This window comes from Chinchilla lanigera, unplaced genomic scaffold (assembly GCF_000276665.1).
Source record: "Chinchilla lanigera isolate Chin_1 unplaced genomic scaffold, ChiLan1.0 scaffold00018, whole genome shotgun sequence".
NCBI classification, from domain to species: Eukaryota; Metazoa; Chordata; class Mammalia; order Rodentia; family Chinchillidae; genus Chinchilla; species Chinchilla lanigera.
This window is the reverse complement of record NW_004955419.1, coordinates 10,293,297-10,303,150: the sequence shown is the minus strand read 5'-3', so window position 1 is coordinate 10,303,150 and position 9,854 is coordinate 10,293,297. Positions and strand designations below refer to the sequence as shown.

The window sequence follows — 9,854 nt, the reverse complement described above, 5'->3', positions numbered from 1 at the left end:
GTCAAGGTTGAGAAAACCTGTTCTAGAGCTGAGGGCATAGTCATGACGAATAACCCAAAGGCCACAGCAAGACCAGAAACAGTAAAACAAATTTCTCATTTGCTATTTCTTGTCAATAGGCAGGAAGGTAGGAAAAAAAAAAAAAAAAGGAGGTTGGACTACAGGTCAGGAAGAAAGCCTTGAGAATGAGTATGTTTTCCTTGTTTATCATTTGCTGCTCTTGTAGGAAGTGAGTATGAATGCTAAAGGAACCAGACTGCACTGGATAGCTGGGTGTCAAATAACCTTCAGGAGAACACAGGTCGTGCAGATGTGAGGTCCTCAGGTTTAAGACTCAAAGTGGGGAGATGGGAAAACAGAGAAATATTACCTCTTTTAGAGGAATGTCCACTTCTCTTTTCTGGTAAGTAGATATTGCAAATATGCTAATTATCTCTCCCAGAACTAGGAACACAGAATTTCAATAAGTAAATACTATATGTGTGTATATATATCTTACATACAAGATCACTTCTGGAACTATAAACTTACAGGAATAATATGGGATCAAATTAATTTAAATAACAAAAATTCATGGGTAACACTGATGACAACACTGACAATTATGGTTCAAATTAATATATAACCTGTAACCTAAATAATTTACTAAAATGAAGGAATCCAAATTAAGTTTCTATAGTGATATAAGAAATCATGCGATACAGTCTTTAATAGTGCTATTTTCAGATGAAGTGTAAATCTCTAAAATTCTAAATTCAATGCAGTGAAAATTTTTATAATTTATTTATTTTTTTCTTTTTGCAATAAGCTGCCAATTGTGAGAAAGTTTCAAGAGAGAATTTAATGATAAGACTTGTATAAAGAAGATGAAAATGCAGAAACCAAGTATGAGACTAAGCAAGGCTAAATTTCTCAGTTTGCTGTGGCGGGTTTGTGCTTGCATTAGCATTTCTGTGAGGTGACATGTATAATTAATCACTAATATTACTATTAATATCTCTTAACATAGAAGATGGATCATTATGTATCTAAATTTCACCCTGCCTCGGCTGTTACCTAATTAAAAAACTGAGACCAACAGTCAGGAAGAAATATTAATGGGATGCAATTTAGTTTAAATCTTAGCTCACAAAGAGATTTCAAAAATAATTGTGTATTTTGCCATGTGGAATACGTGTTAACGTAAAACCATTGCAGTACCATTTCCCTTGTTCCCCAGATCAAGTAGGGTCTGTTCCATATTAACATGTTCATTGTATCTCAAGTTGTCAACAAGATCTTTAGAGAATATGCAGCTTTGAATAAGTAAAGATATAAGGGCAAATTACAGGGTGAAATGAGGAATTTATTTTTAACCTCATGGAGGATTGGACTTTAATGAGACCCTACTTTCTATCTAAAATGGAAAGTTTGCAGCAGAAAAAAAGAAGTTGAATGTGGTTACTAACTCAATTAAGTCCATGTTTTTAGAGCATGTTTCTTTAATGACCCTAGCTAACTTTAAAGATAGAGATACTAATGCTTGACAAGGTTAAGGAACTTATGCAATGTCACCCTTTGGGGCCCTAACTGAAACTATTGCATACATATACTGAGCCACATGTGTACTCATATATGAGTACATGTACCTGGTTTTCTTTCTTTCTTTCTTTCTTTCTTTCTTTCTTTCTTTCTTTCTTTCTTTCTTTCTTTCTTTCTTTCTTTCTTTCTTTTTACTTTTTTTTCAGTATCGGGAATCAAACTTGTGACATTGTGTTTTCCAGGCAGGTGCTTGTATCACTGAGCTATATCCCCAGCCTGTATCTGGCTTTCTTCATTTGACTTTCACTGCAACCTGAACATCAGACAGACCAGGAGGTGCTGCCCCCATTTTACACAACAGGCCATAAATCATTTAGAAAAGACACATGATTTCTTTATGGTCCCACAGTTAAATGCCTTTTCCATGCACCACCTTATCTACAGTAAGTTTTTATTTTGCCCCTCTCATGCCTTCTGCCATTAGATGACCACTACCATCACCTTAAACTTAAGCTTGGTATACTAAGGATAAGACCTTGCTGTTGGATAAGATAACGGGACTTGCCCAAATTCATGGTCATGGTTGAAACTCAAGCTCATGTGTTCCGAGCACACATTCAGTGTAAGAGTCTGTTACTCTCTTTCAGAAATGTAGCTGCCATGCCAGTGGATGTCAAGTTCCTAAGACTATCTGGCTTTCAATAAGACATTTGGACTCCACTGTAAAGAATTAACAAGTGAAAGTGTCATACTGAAACTTCAATTTCTGCAAAGAATAGTTATAGACTTTTTTTTTTGGCTAGGCTATCTTTTCAAGTGTCCTAAATCTTAATATGTGGGTAGCTTCTAATTGTGCTTAGGATACCCTGCTGGGGAAGCTGACCAATCTACATCAGTAGACTTTTCAAAGGTAAAGAGACAGTAAAGATGCAAAAACAGGTAACTGTTTTCTGGAACACCAGGGCTGCTGGAGGCAATTAAAGAATGTAATTTATCCTTTTAAATATGGCTATATCCCTTTAAATGCAATTGGTAATGACTTATGACTCCAGTGACCCTATTTGATTACTGCCTGTTGCTGTTCAGTATCACCATGGAAACAGCACTGTTGCCAGCTGTGTCCTTGGTGATGGGGTGGAGGCAGCGCTGTTGGCTGCGAACAAGAGTAGTACAAGTGTGACCCTAGAAATTCAGAAGTTTTATTGCAGAAGAAGAAAAATGATAAAGCTATGGCTCCCTCCCTCCCACAGTAAGCCCCTAGGTGGGGTGTGATCCAGTGGGAACACCACAACAGATGGTCCCAGTGTCCTTATTTCTGGAAGCGAAATAAAATGAGATGAGAAATTCTCCAGTCTGGAAGATAATCCACTGGGCGGCAGAAGGCATGAGAGGGGCAGACTGCATGCAAATTTCATGAACATGATTTTTCATGGAGACTCTTGAGGCATGTGGGCCAATCTTCTTGGCCGCCTCATTCTGAAGCTCCCAGTGTGTGAAAGCTTCCAAGGATGATCTGCAAAATCTACCCATCCTCGCCCTACCTGACACTACCTTGATTCATCTCTTTTGTCCTGCTAATTTGATTTTCTATCCTTCTCTTCTGGTTTTTTGCATATGCCCCTTAGACTTTTATGCCCTCCTTCTTTCTCTCCTCCCCTTTCAGATCTAATCAGTGACCCTAGAAAGTTACACCATAAAGGGAAGGGGACATACTGTGATCCATTTCAACTGCCTACTATTATAGACAAGAAAACTGACATCAAAGTACTTTCAATAACTCCCCACAATCACACAGAGGACTCTGGGAGGAGTCCGTACCAAAACTCAGGTCTCCAAATCCCCATTCCAGTGCTTCTTCTGGCACATGGTATCACTCTGCCATATTTTCCCTTTCACTTCATGGGCTAATTCTCTAATTACTCAGAAGTGTAGTCAAATCGCAACTCTTGAGTGCAGTTATTATCTAATGCAGTGTAATCCTTGTGTTCTTGGTGTTCTTGGTGGAGGACTTAGTTTGCTTCAAAGACAGTAGAGTATTCCTCCTCTTGAAATACTCTGGGGGTAAGGGAGCAGAGAGATATCTTAGTCATCTTTCTACTTTAGAGAGAACATTAAAATCTCTAGACATAAAATGCCTCAAAATATAAAAGATTATTAGAAAAATCAAAATATGATCACTCTGTAGCGCTAACCTTCTCTGGGGTGGCAGGCTGCTGGGGGAACGAAGGGCCATATTCTCGGAGTTTGTTGCAAAAATGTTTCACACAAACCTCACTGGCTTAGCAAATGGAGCTTTACTCCTGAATTACACTTGGATTCCGTGATCTCCGAGGAATGCCCGCAAACAATGCCTGAGGTTAGATGCACAATAGATGGTTAATAAACATACACTGGACTTGGAGACTGCTGATCTAGACTGCCATATAATTACGACATCATTTCAACTTTTTTCTTTTTTTGTTATTTTGTTTTATTTTACATGTTTGTAGTGTGTGCAGTTTACAGTCATTGCCGGGAGTGGATACATGTCCATAGTAGAGTTTGTTTCTTTATTTAAACCTTGTCTCCTTCCCACCCATCTCCTGTCCTCTGCCTCTAAATCCTCTTTTCTCGGGGCTGGGGATTTAGCTCAGTGGCAAAAAGCACCTGCCTGGCAAGCGCAAGGTCATGAGTTCGGTTCCCAGTACTGGAGAAAAACCAAAAAAATAAATAAATAAAAATAAATCCTTTTTTCTCATTTTCAGTCTTCTTGTCATTATTCTTAGCTCATGTTTATGACATACACTGTTTACATTTCTTGAGGTTATTATGAGACTAAGCAAAACTTATCTTGATTCTTCTTACTTTCCTTTCCCCTCTCCTCTGTCTCTTGGACAACTTCCCATTTGAAAGAGATCCATTCCCTTGTTTCTCTCTATCCCTTCTTTATTGTGCTCTTTGTTTGTGCTTCCCTTTACTGAAGTAAGAGACTGTGTATCTGATTTACTTTACCCAACATCATATTTCCCAGGTACACTATTTAACTCAAATGTCTTGAATTTATCCTTCTTTATAGGTGAGTAGTATTCTGTTATGTGTGATACTCTTTTTCTTTATCCATTCTTCAGTTGATGTGCATATAGGTTGCTTGCAGGACATAGCTACTATGAATTGTGTTGCTATAAATATTGCATTTATCAATGTAGGATGATGTCTTGAGCTTCTTGGGGAAGATTCCTAGAAGGGGAATACCTGGGTCATGTGGAATTTGTAATTTCAGTTCTTTTAGAAATCTCCATACTAATTTGCATGATGGTTGCACTAATTTATATTCCTACCAACAAGGTGGGAGCATTCCTTTTTCACTGTAGCCAACCCAGCATGTGTTATTCTTTGACTTCTTGATGATGGTGTAACACTGAATCATAGCGTAGTTTTAATTTGCATTTTTCAGTTAGCTCAGCCATACTGTGGGGAAATCTTATTAACAATATTAACAATATCTTGATCTTATTTCTTTATAACAGATCCACTTTTAGATATGAAAATGTTCTATAAGTTATTTTTCATTTTTAGTCTTAGTCACCTTAACATTAACCTTAGTCTGCTGTCAATGTATTTCCATCTCATCTTTTCCATACAGACAGTGCTGGCTCAAAGTTCGTCAAGGTTTCCCAAGGGTTTTCTGTAAAGAGATAGACAGCAAGCTGGGTATAGGGGTGCGTGCAGCACAATGGGACAATGATGGGGGAGGATTGTTAGAGCTCAGCCCAGGCAACTTAGAAACATAGCAAAATGTCTCCAAATTTAAAAAATAGAAATAGAAAACCTTTAGGGAGGTAGCTCAGTATGGAAGCCGAAGTTCAATCCCTAACACTGCAAACAAATAAACAAACAAGTGAATAACAAATAAACAGCAAATTCTTGGGCTTTGTGGGCCACCCTGATCAACTTTGCCACACAGTATAAAAGCAATCATAGACAACAAATAAATGAACAAATATTGCTGTATTCTAATAATTGTTTTCCTATACATGCTGAAAAATTTCATAAAACTTTTACATGTCAAGATTTTTCTAACTTGACTTATAGGTAAAAGAGAAGTAAGTCATAATTTAGCCCCAAATCTATAATTTGCATATTCTGGCTCTAGTAGCACAGACTTAGAGGATTTATTTGGGGTTTGGCCCACTTTTTCCACAACTGATTGCTCCTGTTTTAATGTCGCCCATCTGGTGAGCAGGGCAGATAGCTTCCACTATGCCAGCCCACAGCAGGTCAGCTGTGCTCTTCCCCTCACTGCTCAGATCTCCTCAGGCTAGTACAAAGTGTACTATGGACATGTATCCATTCCCCACAGCTCTCCTCAGGCTGCAGGGAATAGTAGACACCATTGTGCCCCATCCAAATCTTTTCAGGACTTACCATTCTCATGTAAATTGCCCAACTTCTAGCCACTTGTTCCTCACTTGAGGTCCTTTGAGGTTCTTCTCCGGATACCAGGTCTGTTTTTCTGTGTAGTAGTTCGTTGGAAGTTCTGGAACATTTTAACCCCCACGTTTAACTCTCAAACAGTGATCGTCAGGAATTGGTGAAGGAGTTCTCTCTCTTCATGAGTAATACTGATATGTATTCCACATTGTTCTCACAGATCCCCAGGAAGGATTGAGGTCCAGCTGTCTGTCGTCAGTGGTGACTTCTTGATAATTCATTCTTTAATGGTTACCTTTTCTATCCTTGTTTCACTTCCTCACACAGTCAGTAAGATTACTTCTGTAATAAATCACTTGAACTTGAATCTTTGTCTCAGGGTCTGTTTCTAGGGGAGCCTAAACCAAAGACATGGATATGCAGACCCCTTGTGTCAACCTATGGGACACATGATAGGAACTTTGGAGGTCCTGAAAAGGTTAGAAGATAGCATTGACTTCAAATGTTTGAGATTTGTCACTGAGAGGAAGGATTTGATTTAAACTCATGGTACTCTAGAAGGCAGAATTAGGATAATCAATTGAATGTTATAGAAAGGAACAACTCAGAAAAGGGAGAGAGGTTTTTAATCATATTTATCGTGTATTAGATTGGTCTAGTGCATGAGCCAGTAATATATCCAAATGAAAATGTCTGGTGACTTCTTAATAGGGATATTAAATAGTATCCAATCATATGACTAGTGTTAAACTGTCATATACTTTAAGATTCATTCACATTCTTACATTCTTGAATTTTTTAGAGGGGTGAAGTATTCAAAAATTAATTTTCCAACAGACAGACAGCATCAGCAGGTACAACTGCAAGGATTCTCTCTAGATCATACATTCACATGGCACTCGTAGCTCAACAGTGAGAAAGCCACTGGGGTGTTGTACCAATATGCACCTCACAGAGTAAGCAGGTACTGCTATTGTGTTGTCTTACAATTCCACCTGACAAAAGCACTTTTTTGGATCCTAAAGTCAGGTGCAATAACACACAGACAAAACAAGTAACAGTCTTGTGATTTACTACAGAAGTAATCTTACTGTGTGAGAAAGTGAAACAAAGATAGAAAACGTAACCCTTAAAGAATGAATTATCAAGAAGTTACCACTGAAGACAGACAGCTGGACCTAAATCCTTTCTGGGGAGCTGTGAGGACAATGTGGAGTACATATCAGTATTACTCATCAAGAGAGAGAACTCCTTCACCAATTCTTGTCGATCACTGTTTGAGAGTTATACTTGGAGAATAGGATGTTCCAGAACTTCCAACAAACTACTAAACAGGATAGATAAACCTGGTATCTAGAGAAGGACTGCAGAGGACCTCAACACACTTCAATAGGGGCTAAAACATTGGGAAATACTTCTCCCAGCAGTTGGGTTTTCTTTCTTCTGCCTTGTTAAACTGCTAGAACAACGTTTCATCATGTGTTCAACATTATTGCATGTACAAAAGACGATGTACAAAAAGGAACCAAAGACATCTTGAACATCAGATGTTCCTACTAATATGTCAACTCTTAGGTTTAGGACAGAGTCTGGAATACTTCAGTGGTCATAAAGTAGGAAAATAGAGACTGTGGCTACAAAAATAAAAAAATAAATGAGGTAGATAAATTAAAGTTTTCACATCCAAGACTTGCCTTTTCTAACTTTCTAGCCTTCATGTAATCCCAACCAGGGGGAAAAAAATCTTCATTATTACTTGGCTTAAGCCACACCGAGGAAATTAAAAGGAAAAAGAAGAACAGACAAACACGTGAATATGTGATGCAAAGGTATGATCTTCAGTGAGTTTCAAGAATGAAAAAGCAAGGGCCGGGGGTATAGCTCAGAGGCACAGGTGCCTGCCTGGCAATTGCAAGGTCCTGAGTTTGATTCCTGATACCAAGGGGAAAAAAAAGAATGAGAAAGCAGGTCTTCAAAATGGAGCCAGCACTGGCAAACCCCCAAGTCACCTGAAAATTCTGTTTCAGGCACCCAGTTCTCCTGGCGCTGGGAAGAGGAAGGCATCTGTGATGTGTGGGGAAGAGCACTCTGGGAGCTCCAGATGAGATGTATTTATTTATGTTTTTAATAGAAAAAAAGCAAAACAAAATTTCATAACAAGATAATAGGAGTATAATAATAGTTAATATGTTGCATATTGTTATCTTTAAAGAAGTTACTCAGAGTAAAAGATATGAGTGGAAATATTCTCCAATTGGTAGCAGTACTAACCTTCCTTTTCTAAGAACTAAGAGACCCTAATAGTATTACTAACTTGTATTTTTTCTCCTTTTTCCCTTCTTTCCTTTCTCCTTTCCCCCATCCTAGTTCCTTTTTCCTTTTAAAAAATTTCTTCTCATTTCACAATATCTCTTGCACATTTTAGACCTTACTTACCCTTTCAATTTCTCACACCGAGGAGAAAATATGATGTTTACACATGTAAGTCTGATTTATTTCACTGAACTGTATTTAAATAAGCAGCAGTACGCATACTGGCTCCCAAAAGACTAAAGTAAATCCATTCGAGGGCATCTACTTAAGGTCCTAAAGCCCTAAGGCTCCCCACACCTCTGCATTCCCATCTGCATTCTCTTCCCATGAGACTTTGCCTTGAACTTAGCTGATTGTGATCTTGTTTTCTTCCAGGAATTGAGGCAATTGGTGTTTCACAACACTGTCAGTAGCACCTGTTTTTTCTGCATCAGCACTGACCTCAGACTGAGAGCTGTCCATCTTGGAGAGGGTGACTACTCCTGATGGAGTTGTCCCCCAGGAACAGGGGCAGGGAGAGGCTCCCACTGCTCTGGATCATCCAAATCTCATTGGAACTCATGGCCAGGCTGTCCATGAGAGTGCTGATGGGCTGGTCCCACATCACCAAGTCTCCATTCACCAAGGGCAACAGGATCTCCTTGGGAAGCATTGCTGGGACTCTTTCTATCCCAACCCAGCAGAGCGCTGCTGGTGCTCTCCATGGGCAGCTTCCTCACTATGCAAGCTGAGTTATGATTGGCCCTGTTGGTTATGTATGGACCTTCAGTTGGCTTTATGGTAAATGCTTGCCCACAATGTGTTACACATGAAAGCCTTCTCTATAGTATACTGGCCAGTGAGAGGTTCTTCCTGCACCACATGCAGGGTGTCACTTGTCTTGCCAGTGGGTCTGGGCAGCCAGCAAAGGCATCATGCCTGGGACATGGTGGAGGGTCCTACAAATGTACCAGGAACTTCAACTTATACATAGTAGGTTGTACTTGTATAAATACTGATGTCAGACTGCTATGACTTCTATCTCAGCATGACTATTCTAGGATTTCTCAGCTTTCACCCCAGTATAGAGCGGGTGACTAGATGTTTTCTGCTTGGCTATTATTCAGAGGCAGGGCCTGGATGGGAGGACTGGTTTCCAGTATCTAGGCATCAGCTCTGATACTCCTGGTTGCCTATGAATGAGGAGTTGCCATGGGCCAGCCCATGACTCTCTACTAAACTATTCTCTCAGCAGCTATGGTACTGCAAGAGCCCAAGTGGCTGAACACGCCTTCCTAGGCATTGTAGGAAGCCACCACAGAAAATCCCAAACTGGGCAATGCCATGTGGGTTCTGGGAAGCTGTGTGGGCACCTTCGAGGACCCCAGGGGCATCTGGGACCAATTTCATCTACATCAATGTTTTCAACAACGTTGTCCTCGCACATGGCACCTGCTCTGCTGTTCTCACAAACCATAGTGGACTGGTGTCTTGGTTACTTTTCTCTCGTTGCTGAGACAAAATACACAACGCCCAAAATGAAGGAAGGAAAGGTTTATTTAGCTTACAGTTTGTGGAGGTTTCAGTCCATACTTGGCTGGCTCTGAGGCAGAAGATAGCAAAGCAACAAG

General features: G+C 39.6%; 1 pseudogene; it reads right to left on the bottom strand.

Annotated features, from left to right (window-relative positions):
• Positions 1–2,586: 2,586 nt before the first annotated feature.
• Positions 2,587–9,854, bottom strand: part of LOC102026117 — a 43,847-nt pseudogene continuing 36,579 nt past the window's right edge.